We start from the raw sequence: 12,574 nt of genomic DNA on the forward strand, positions 1-12,574 counted from the left end.
TATTATTTACATAAAATGGGTTAGAGCTGTCATTTGGATTTTGGTTTAATCTCAGTGAAAAGTAATTTCTGTGGATTTGCTGTTCTGGCAAATGAGACAAACATGAGGAAACTCACATGCCAATGACATTTCATTAGAATCAAGTCAGTGGATATGTCCTGTTTTCAGAAGAGTCCTGGATTCCTCTTCTCCAACCAGGACATCTCAGCTTCTCAAAAGAGTGTCACTAATAATATGAGCTTTTCTAAAGGCTGAAATTCTTGCATGTTTCTTGGCTAGAGGTAATCAGGACCAGTGCTAACATTTTCCATGGCCAGACAAATAAGAAAAGAGAGTCTTGCATTCCTGTTTCAGTTGGTGCATTGTGAAACAACATTTTTTTTCTTCATCTAGAAGAACCTTAATCGATGTATTGGAGCCAAACCTTGGGAACAATTAGATTTGGACTGAGATTCAAAAGTGGGCATTTGAGCCTATCCCTACTGCTATCCTATTTTCAAAAAGAAGCATGAAATTTCCACATTTCTAAATTAGAGCTGAATGAAAAGAATCATAAAATCATTTCCTATATATTTATTTGAATGTCTGCATGGATTTAATTCAGCAATGTTGAGCTTCTATTGTATTGAATCAGTGGGGGGCACTTACATTCTGAGGCTGGGATTTACACAGACATGTAGAGCACCCATTTAATAGAATTTATTAAATCATTGTAAGGACCTTTGGTAGATATTCCCTTTGGAAGCTCCCTCATTTCACCTTGTAGAGGTGGGGCTTTTTATTTTTGCATTTTTGTTTCTACTAACTTTTTCTCAGCTGAGACACCCTTTTAATCTTCAGTAAAAATGCCCATGTATGTTTTGCAGAGATTTACATCAGTTTCTAAAAGATTTTTTTAGTCAGTCTGATACCTACACTGAGATAATTGACTGCAGGGATTGATATCTGCCAAAAGTTACCCATAAGGATAATCTTAAAATCAAAATAGTACCTTTTAACATTTGTACACAACAAAGATCATGCTGGAAATATTTGTGTTCTTCTCCTATCAGACAACAGAAACAATTCCAAATGATTTATTTGACCATTCACAAAAACACCAACCCTGACTCATACATATGAAGTATTCAGGCTAGGCTTTTTTCATCCTCAAGTTTAAAACATGTGCAATGAGCTCTTCTGAATCATTACTATCAGTGTTTGGTTTTAGATATTCTGAGAGCAGAAGAGAAATAAAATCCATCAGGTTGCAATGTCATGATGAAAAATTTGAATCCGCATACTGAATAATCTTATTACCTCCTAAAATTAGAAGAAAAGTCAGTTCAAAGACATTGCCCTCCTGCTTTTCTAATCATGTTAGATGGTTTGGAACTGATTTGCTGGGGAGCAATGGTGAAAAGAATGGAAGGATGTGATTCTTCCCTGTCAGGGAACCGCAGCAGCAAAGTGAGATCAGGAAGACTATAAGATGTCACATTTCTCAGCCTCACCTTATTGTGACAGGAGACAAAGGTGGCAAAAGGACCAGACTAAGCTTTTTTTTCAGACTATTTTTAGAATTCGTGCTACTAATTCATCTTTGTTAAAAAATAGGCGAATGGTTATATACAGTTCTATTGGCAGTAAAACTTACGTCTGAAGCCAATTTTCCCTTTTATTTTACAGACTACAAATACTTCCACATTCTTATGACTAAGGATGTAAAAGCATAGATAGAAACATTTGAAAGCTATTAGGGTCATTTACAGAATTAATGTGGCTGTGCTTTGAACCCTATTAAAATGTATTAGATCCTATCAACCGTAGTTGGAGTGAAGGGCAGAAAAAAATGGCAAAACAGGAAAGGTCGCTGCTGAGAAAGTGGCAGAGCTGGCAAGAACAGGAGAACCAGGATGACTGAAAAGGCATACAGACCTCTTTTGGCTCTCTTTCTGGGCATTTTGCAGCTTCATTCAGACTGACACTTTAGAGCTGATTATGACTATGAAATCATTTCTCAGTCCCAAGGTAACTGTTCTCAGCTTTTCTTCACTTCATTGCATTGCTCACGAATGCTGCAGGATACACTAATGTCCTGCAGATGTAAAAGCCTCCTTTAGAAACAAGCAACTAATAGCAGTGGGAAAATGAATGAGGTTTTGAGGGCACAGTTGGGGTTTTGTGTAGTTTGGGTTCCGCTGCGCAATATAAATGCTAAAAATAATGTCATTTAGGAACTGGAACCCAAACTTTTCACTCTTCCTTCAACTTGGATATCAAACAATAGACACTCCTTCCCAAGTTCATCTTCCCATGATCTGCTCCCAAAATGGTGGGCTGAACAGGCACCACTGGCCAGTGCCCACCTGCCCATGCTCACTCTCAACGTGATTAACCCCTTCTGCTGGCACCTAGGTCCAGCAGTATATAACATTGGGCAGTCTGAGGCTGCCTGGCCAAGCTGCACATACAGCGGAAGGGTTCCAGTCCGGTAGGTGGGGAATGACGCATGTCCCATCAAGCTTGAATTAACATAGTTCAGGTTTATTGTGTCATAGGTGTTGCCAGTGTGTCTGATACATCTGAGTGTGGACGTGTCACAGCACAAGTTCACGCAGTATGACGAGGCAATGCAATAAGCTATAATATTACAAGGGTTATGCAATGTTCTCAGAACCAAAGGGAATAAATCTTGTATTGAAAAACACTGCAGGAGGTTTTGTTTAATTGTATACTCTGTATATTAGAATTTTTCCACTTACAGATGAAAGTGTTTGTTACGGCAATGTTCTTCTGAAACAATCAGGACAAAAAGTGCTGTTTTTTTTCCTTAATGAAAATCCTGAGTCCCCTTCCAGCAAACGAAGACCTGTTTGTCAGAAGCAATTCACACACCCCTTTTTAAAATCCACAGCCTGTTTTTACTTGCGCTGTTCAGGGTTCTTCACTCTTTATTTAACAAGGTTACGTAAGGAGAGGTGGGGGAGGAGGTAGTATATTGTATTGGCAAGAAAACAACAGGCTATTTACGTGTCATATATTTAGCAGCAGAGCAGTCTGGGTAACCTGGCTTCACTTGTCTTAGAGTAATGAACACATCTGATTTAGCGCTCCAGTTGAGGGGCTGTAAGGGTTTATCATTCTCCAACTGGTTACAGCGGGTGCTTCTCTCAGGCATGCAGACCATCCTTCATGTGCTTTTGTTGGCAGTAGAACTCCTTGGCACCATTATGACCGTTTGCTTGATTTTTTTCAAAGGTGTAGCCACAAAGCCTGTATTGTCAACTGCATTCTGCAAAGATAGCAAAGGCGCCTTTCCATAAGGGAAACGGAGTGCAAGGAGTGGGGCAAAACCAAGCAGAGGCAAATTATGAATGATTATCAGGCATATTTCTTCATAATGATTTCTGTTGTGCTGAAGATTAGATTAGACTCCAAAGGGCATGGTCAGAACTTTTTGCTTTTCAAGCAAGAAAACTCAACTGGACAAAGCATTTAAGTTCCTGTAGAGCAGCAGATAATTGGCAGGAAGACGATCGAAATGGCCAGCTACTGAAAGTCTTATTCTAATTTCTAGGGTTCTATTAGATATCAATTTTTCAGATTAAAAATTCAGAAGACAATAAAAGCTCAGTTAGCTTTGGATGCAAATGGGAAGTGTACTAGGGAGTGAACCAACAGCTTGCCAGAGTTAGCAAGTCCACACTCGCTGTGGGGGGGACAGTTTTACTCTGCCTGAAGAGTGCCTTTTTGTGGTTTAACTCAGCCATGTGTCCCTAGGGGTACTATTATAAAATAGCAATAGTGGAACGCTGTGTGTGGAATAGTTATTGCAGAATAACTATTTCAGGCTGTTTTTCTGTGTAGACAAGCCTTGCTACTACATTTTGACAAGAAGATGCGCCTAAGCTAATCTCTTTTACTTGATGTCTAAAGCACAGGAGTTTTCAGATTTGCCTATGTAGAGTAAGGCTCTCCTGAGAAGTTAGTGCTTGCAAATATTTGCCAAAGTGTACTGCAGTGTCAGAAAAAAAGAGGAACGGGGGCTCCATATTCATGCGAATGCATTTATTTCACATAGGATGCACCAGGGCTACTTACTTGTACCCTGAAGTTTGGACCCTGAACTGATATACCAGAGTGTCAGGGGGCATACACTCTAGGTATCTCTATAGCAGGACTGCTCAATATGGTATTTTCTAAGCTTGTCTGGGTAATTTTACAATTGTTTAATAACACACTACAAAGTCCTGCTCAGCAGGAATCAATAGGCTGGCCCCAAGTCTACAACTCTCTGAGAGGTGAGGAGAGCTCCTAAGAGCTCCTGCATGAATACAATGTGTATCATGTTTTGGGGATCTTGGGGAGGCCTGGGCAAGATTTAAAACCTGCTCTGTAGTTAATATAGTAAGGGGACACTCCTGGAGATCTGTTCTCAGGTGAGCTGGTTGACTGCCTGGGATTACCTATCCATTGAGGCAATTCACAGTTGCTAGAGGGAGTATACAGGGAAGGTATAAAGTTGGGCAAGACTTAAACAGAACCCTTTGGCTGCTGGGTGCCTCCATGAAGTGTCTAAACTAAGGAGGAGTAAGTCTGGGGCTCACATACCAAAGGTGTTAGGATATGCAATACACTGAGGGAGTTCTTTGATATTAATGACTGAATATTTATTTTTGGTAATATATGTCAAAGAAATGATCCTGACATAGCTTGATTTAGTAAGTATTTGATGATGACATGTAAGTGTCTTATCTAAAGTGGCAGGGGTACTTTATGAGAGTAACTTGATACTGTTTTGGCTGAAATTAATTCCCCCCCCCCCCCCCCCCAAAGGGAGAAATGCTGCCATTTAAATATTACATATCCTAACTAGCCTCATAGGAAAGCAGACATCTTTATTTAAGGGATGATTTATGCAATTTCTGGTTCTGTCAACCCTTAAAAAAAGAAATTGTAGTTTTTGTGAGAGCTAGGGAACTAAAAGCTATAACATTTTTGCAATACTTTCAAAAATTCATTTTTTTGTGAGCTTTAGAGTGGACAACTCTATCAAATAGCAAGGGGTCATGTTTGCAACATCACATACAACAAATTCCTGACTCTTTTCCTGATTCCCTCCCACTTCCACTAGAAGTTTGTGTGTGTATATCCAGCAAGAGGAAGGGAGAGATTTTTTTATGCATCTTCTCCAGGAAACTGGGGAGACTTAGAGACTGAAACTGGAAAACATCAATGGGTGGGACCAGGAAAGTCAACTGAATGCTGCATTATGCCAAGACACTTTCATCCTGCCCTTCTGTCAACTAGGGCAGGATGAGAGGCAATGAGTTGGCATAAAGTCTCAGGTCAAAAGTTGAAAGTTGCCCATTTCTAGAATTTTTGATACTTAAACCTATTGGCTTACCTTACAAATATTTTAGGAAAATGATGATAAGCTGAGAAGCTGGTTATTTCCTTTATTTCTGGGAGTAAACCACTTCCCTTTCAGTGTTTCGGTGTCTGAACGTATGATGGAAAGGGATTTTTGGCTTGAACTGGTAACGGCCACCCTTACAGGAAGACAAATCCCAGAAAAGCATGGTCTGGGGAGGCTTTGCAGGGAGTGGGGTGGAGGGCAAGGAGCTATCAGCAGCACAAATAGCAAAGCCTGGCTTATCAGCTGCTTTGACTGGTGGGTCCAAACTATAGGGTTTTCTTGCCAGATCTCTGTTGCATGACAGAAAGGGCAACTGCCAGAGTCAAAAAGGAACACCTACCAGAGTGGCTCTTAGATTTGTCCTCTGTACTGAAATGTTGTTATTGCTAATGCTAATGGGATTTCCTCCCTGGTATGGTGAGTGAGATGTAGCTATCCACAATTGTCTCCTGAGTGGAACTGCTGTGCTATGGACTTTGGTTGAGCCTGAGATTAGTTTCTGCATCCCAAACAAATGTTCTTTCTTTGACTGGAGTGTGTATTTAATCATTGCAAGAACGGTTAGTCCTAAATGCTAAGACCAAATGTGTTTCAGTGAGGCAGTGGTGAGAACATCCCATTACATATGGCCCACTTTAAACATACCTGAGGGCAGGTCAGATACGATTTTAATTTGCAAAGTTGTTTGCTCTGTTTACCAAAGAGCAAATCTGTCCTTTAATGACTGGAAGCTGAACGTTAATGTAAGCAGAACTGGAATGTCAGATGATGTTGAAAGCTGATTATATAACTTGTACTTTTAGTTTCATAATTAAAATTTTATAGGGTGAAAATACCTATTCACCCTATCTACTGTAAATGCAGTGAGAGAATGTAGGTAGACTGGATCTTTATTAACCACAGAATGATAGGTTGCATTCACACCTGTATCTGAGCCAGACCTTAGCTCCTTTTCACTGAAGACTGACAGAGGATGTGACTGCTTTCTATTATCAAAGCTGGGGGTAAATACAGGGGAAGGAGGAGCTTTTAAGATTAAAAAGCAGAGGAAGGTGTCCAACAATTGGGTATAAATTGGGAACAGATAGATTCTGGATGAAGTCCGTCAGGGGAGTAGGGTTTTGAAACAAGTTTTCAGCCAGAGGTGTAGGTGCAAAACTGCACCTCAGTTTAAACCGGACTGTAATACCCTCACAGATATGATTATATTAGTTTCTGATGACAGTAGGGTACTGTATGCAGTGACCCAGGCAGCTCCAGTGATATGGCTCTGTTCTTCAGTTTCTGTGTATTACCTCTTACATGCAAAGGCACTAGCATCTCTCTGGATATACTTGACAATTATTATTACAAGTAGCTGTTTAATCTCTTTCTCTGAGAAATGTATGCTGGGTTTTATGGACATGGCACAGATGGACAGATTAGAAAGGGATGTGTTTGGGAAACTTCAATAAAAAAGCTTTAAAAATGCAGTCCTGTTTTCTTAAGCTTGATGGAGCCAGGGTTATTTTTTTAAGTGTCTTGGGCATTCAGCGTGCCAGTGAATGAAGCATGCTACAGAAAGAGCCAGAGCCAGTTGTTCAGCATGCAGATGAATTTTATCTGATAAGTGGTGTTGTTTTCCTGCTTATATATGAGTCTCTCCTGTAAAATAACAGGTCAGTGAGAAAAATAATTCAGTAATGTAAATTCATAATTTCCCAATTATCTATGTGATATAAACTCCACCCACACAACAATTCCACCTCTTTCTTTCTCCTTTTTTTGATGTGCATAATAGCGCTAGGTTTCTTTCACTCATGTTTGGCAAAACGCACACTGCCAGGATGCGTTCGCCAGAGCTGCCATGGCCCTGGGGCCAGCCAGAGCCCCGGAGTGACATCCCAGCTCTGCTGCAACTGCTGCCAACCATCCACAATGTCCAGATCAATCTGCCAGCCCTGGATTGTTGCAGGCTGTAGAGATGGTTCAGCCACACTCACTTGATGTGCCTCCCCGCTGCTACTGCACCAGGGCCTGGGAGCAGATGTTCGCAGCAAAATTTAAACACAGCAGGGGCCAGGAGCTGGGCCAGCAAGTGCAGCAACTTGCCTTCCCCAACATTTCTTCCTTTTCCTTAAATAAATAACAATAATAAAAAAGACCAGCATATCTGGTCTATATAACACAGACTTCAGTGGTGACCAATTTCAGTGGTACACACTCTCTTTAGCAAACCACAGTCTGTGATTTCTAGTGTTACTGTATGAATGTGGGAGTGAAACTAAGCAGTATCTCCTGAAATATCCATGTACTAGGGACAGAATGGATACAATAGATTCAAACAGGTAAACCAGAAGTGTTTTGTTGATTTTCCTCTCAGACATAAAGGGAACCTTAAGTGACTAGCTCTGGCATGGGGCAAAAGGGCTATGTCCTAATCTCAGTAAGTCATTGTAAGTGTAAATTTTGCATTGTGGGGATGGATATCTGAGGTCATAGTAGAAAAGGCGACAATGAATGACCTGCCAGAGCAGGAGGAGCCTCGCTTACCCCTCTCCTTGGATGTTTTTCTTCCTGTGACCTTGCCTTAGGACCATTCAGATTTATTTGAGTATAGTTTGCTACCAGTTGCCCCACCTCTGGAAACAGCCCTCAGACTGGCTGCCAGTGCCTCTCTGCACGCTCCGCACTGCAATGCCCAGTTAATGAGTGGGTACACAGCCTTCTTTCTTTTCAGCACTAGAGCTGTTTCACAACCCCCAAGCAATGCCAGGTTGCCTGTCGTTTTTGGAGAAAGTATCTGCAGGAACAGTGAGGCAGAACAGGTACAGTGTTCCTCACCTCGCCATGTGGCCTCTTCCAAGCAGGGAAGTTGGCAGCTGCAAACGTGTTTCCAAAGAATTGCACCAGGCTGGCTCCTGTCCTCCAGCAAAGTGCCAGCTTGTCCTTGCTGCAAGTGTCACAGGTTTGCTTGCTGCTTGAGTAACTTGCTGCCACCTTTGCACCTCTGGATGGAAATTTTGGCTGAGGTCTGTTGGCAAAGCCGCTGTGTAGGAGATTTCCCGGTCACATGGGTCGAGGCCGGGCTGAGCGCACACGCCCAGCTGAGGAGAGACAACTGGGGATGTGGACCCCAACTCCAGTCATCCTCCCCTTGCAAAGGCAGAATGCAAACTGAAAGTCATAATGAATTCGAGCAAGCAAAAAATTTAGGATTTCTGCCTCTTCCCTCCCCCATTCCCAACATTACATTTCATCACCTATTTTTAAGTAGGAAGTTAATCTGTCCCCCTTTACATTCAACAGGCACTTCACCCTGTAGGAAATGCTCAGGATAACAGTGTAAGTGAAACTGTGTGATTGCTAATAAGCAGCTCCACCAGCGCTTGCCCGAAGGTACCAGAGTAGTCAGTGTTACTAATAAAGTTAATTACTCCCACTACAAGAGAAATTAGTCAGGGGGAAAAATCAACGTGTATGAACAAGATGATTAGCTGCTGGTTTCACTTTTGCAAATACATTTAATCTACTGTAGTACTTTTATGCTGGTTAACCAGAGTCACAAGATATTACCGTGTTCCCTCCTTATGAGAGAGCAGAGAAAGAATTACAAAACAGTCACTTCCATTTCAGGCCCTGTCTGATGAACTGTGAATGTATCCAAAACCCTCTGCACTTTTCTCTCTTTTAATAATTAGTGCCATTTCTCTCCTGGCCATCAAACTGTGGTCTGGAGGTAAAGTATCTCATAATTAAAAGCATCTCTAGTGCTGAGTGTTTCCAATAAAAAAATCTTCTCTTGTCCTGGAAATCCCATTTCCACTTTGTCGTGTCTCTAATCTTTATGCATGTGAAATAGCAAGAACACCCCACCTCTCCATCAGGCATCAGTTTTCATTGACTTCTGTGACTGCAGCTGATTAATCTAGGAACAATACAACAGCTGGATTCAGGTTTACTCAGCTCTATTTTCTGATCTGGGAAGTGAATGAGATAACACAGAAGGAGCCATCAGAACTGTTTGATTTCTAGGTGCTCTTCTAGTGAAGATCGCAAGGTTTGTTTTTTTTTTTTTTTTCCAATACAGAAAGTAGGGAGGATGTGCTCTGCGAATAACACCACCCTCCTTCCCTGGGGGTTATATAACTGAGAAACATGAAAGACTTTGCTCTGAGACATTGTGTTCCACGCGGGATCTGCATATGTTATAAGGGGTACCAATTATTTCCAGTTCTTGTGGTATTTTTTGTAATATGGATACCATCTAACCCAAGTCAAAGAGGGCATCATGCAAGCATCAGATGACGAAGCTTCTACTCATACTTATCATTAAGGATAGCAGAAGGGAGGGAAAATGTTTAGTGGCTTCCCATTTCATTCAGTCATTGGTTTACCTTTCCAAATGGTTGTTTTTCATTTGATTTATGTCATTTCTGTGTGACACTTCCTGCAGATAACTTGTTCATCTCACCATCAGGAAGGAAAATCCACACGGAGTAGCCAGGTAATCAAGCACAGAAATACGACATGAAAGTCCTCAAGCCTGACTACTCAGAGAAACACTTGCCTGTAGGCAGTTCAGAAAGAGCTCAGGAACCCTCAGATGTTGGAATGAGAATATGATCTGCATGTGGATAATTTGCAGAAAGAGAAAAAGAGACCACTTACTTTATTTTTTTAATTATCTCTTGAGGCTGAATTTTGAACTGGTGGTAAGATGAACTACTACACAACCTATGATTTAACTTCTGAAGTGTTCAGGAATTATTATTACTAGTATACTAATTACTATTTCCATTACTGGAAACTTTTTGAAAGGCTACTTTTTACAAGTAAATCTGTTAGTCAAATGAAAGTGAGGATACATTTTTGAGACAGACCTTCATCCTTGAGACACCAATCCTTTAGAAACAGTAGACTGAATTTACACTTACATTAAGACATATTTTCCCTCTTTTCAGAGTAATATGCAGTAATGTGCTTTGAAGTGGGTTACCTATCATCTCCTGCTTCTTTGCATGGCCAGTGGGCTTTGAAGGTGTTCTGGTAGGAATGAGAATCTGCCCCTATTTGATTTATTTATTATTATTATTTATTTACTTCCATGCTCCTTCATGTTGACTACTTCCCTAATTTAGTTTTTATTGTCTCCTTCTCCCTTCTCTTTCACCCTTTCTTCTATCTTTTATAAAATCCCATCTTTTCACTGTCATGACATTTCTCCTTTTTATTGAGTATTTGAATATATGAGGTAACAGACTGTCACCATCCACAGCTATCACCCCTTTCCATAGTATCATAGATTCACAGAATAATGCAGGATGCAAGGCAACTCTGGAGGGCATCTGACCTGCTCCAGTCCCTGTTTGGGGCAGGGCCAACTCTGAAGTTAGGTCAGGTTGTTGAGTGTCATGTCCTGCTGAGTATGTCTGAGGAGACACAACCTCTCTGGGCAACCTATCCCAGTCTTTGAGTCCTGCACTGTGAAAATTTTTTCCCTCATATCTAATCGAATATCTAATCAAATTTTCCTTGTTGCACTTTGTGTCTGTTGCCTCTTGTCCTTTCCCTGTGTACCTCCAGAAAGAAGTCTGGCCTTCTCTTCTCTCTGCCCTTCTGTAAGGTAGTTGAACACAGCTGTAAGATCTCACCTCTGCTTTCTCTTCTGAAGCCTGACTGACCCCCCCAGCCTTTCCTTGTACATCAGGCCTACGACTACTTAGATCATGGCAGAGATCTGGAACTAGCTATGGCACTTGTAAGCAAGAGTACCTATCCATCCGTTGGCAACATTTGGGCTCTTCTAAGAAGAGTCACTTAAAAAGATTCACAGTTCTCTGGTACTAGCAAGCTATCATGAAATGGAGGAATCAAAAAATTAACCATAAATTAGTTGTAACCTCAACAGAGTAAAAAGTCCCAGAACTAACCATTGTTAATGAATGGTTTTTCAGCTGTTTCATGATTCTCCAAATGATCTACATTATAAAAAACGTTTCAGTTGCTGTTTGATCAGACAAAACACTTGAATGCACAAAGGAGCTTGTGGCTAGGACAATGGAGTGTCATTTATGATCTATACAAAATCCTATTGTATGAGACACTGGTTTTGTTTTGAAAAACAGTTTTATTTATGCACTGTGAGCTTGGTGGGGGTGAAATCTTACCTAAAGGAAGTGCTTTGATGGTTGGGTTAGGCTAGTTTTGCAAGAATTACTCCAGCCATTCTATCTTTGGAGCTCCATTTTTTTCCTCCCATCCCAGCAAACCATGGAAGAGGATCAAGATGAGCTCAGATGCCATGAAGTTTTTCAGGATTTTTGTCATTCCTTAATCACTCACAGAACTGATACAGCCGGAGCCCAGGATTGCAGGAAGGATTCCTGAGCAGTAGAAACCTTGATGTTAAACAGGAATCAGCCATGACACACCTTGATGATAGGGTGGAGATAATTTGGTTTGTTATTAATATTTGACATTCAAGTTCATCATGCGGAGAAGGCAACCACACTGCCTGGAAGAGAGGCTGCAGGCAGCACAGAATCTTACTCACCCCATTGCATAAGGGGCACATTTGCACCCAGATCCTCGCCTGGTGATTAAAAGGTCCATTACACAACCCAGTGAAAGAGTGAGTGCTGTCAGATGACACCCGATTTGCCTCTTCCTGAGCTCCACCATGAACTCTTCTCCCCAGCTCTACATGCATGCGTTCAGGATGTCGAGGTGCCTCCTGGGGCAAGGAGGTGGTTTGTGGGTGGGGGAGAGGGAGCCCCCAGCCCTGCCGCCCTCGCCACCACCCTGCCTGTGGCCAGAACCCTCATGATGGACACGGTGGCCTTGGAGGGAAGATCCACAGGGCCCCAATGGCACGGTGCGAGTGGGGAAGGGCAGCTCCACCCCAAGCGGGAGAGGGATGTCATTAGGAGTGCCCGCACCCGCTCGTCAACAGCCCCTGGCCACCGACAGCAGCCTGAGTCACTGGCACCTGAATGAAAGTAGTTTTGTTGTTGCTTTGTCCTTTCCAGCCCCTGAAGAGTGCATCCCGCCAGGAGGGCTGGTGAGCATCCCAGGCTGCCGCACCAGGCTGTGTCAGGCCAGGCTGGCTCCTGTGCTGTAACCTAACCTCATGGGTGAAGGCTTTCCTTCAGGTCAGGAACTCGCTATCCATTCAGGTAACGACGATACCTC

The sequence above is a fragment of the Pelecanus crispus genome, chromosome 3, assembly GCF_030463565.1.
Source record: "Pelecanus crispus isolate bPelCri1 chromosome 3, bPelCri1.pri, whole genome shotgun sequence".
Classification (NCBI taxonomy): Eukaryota; Metazoa; Chordata; class Aves; order Pelecaniformes; family Pelecanidae; genus Pelecanus; species Pelecanus crispus.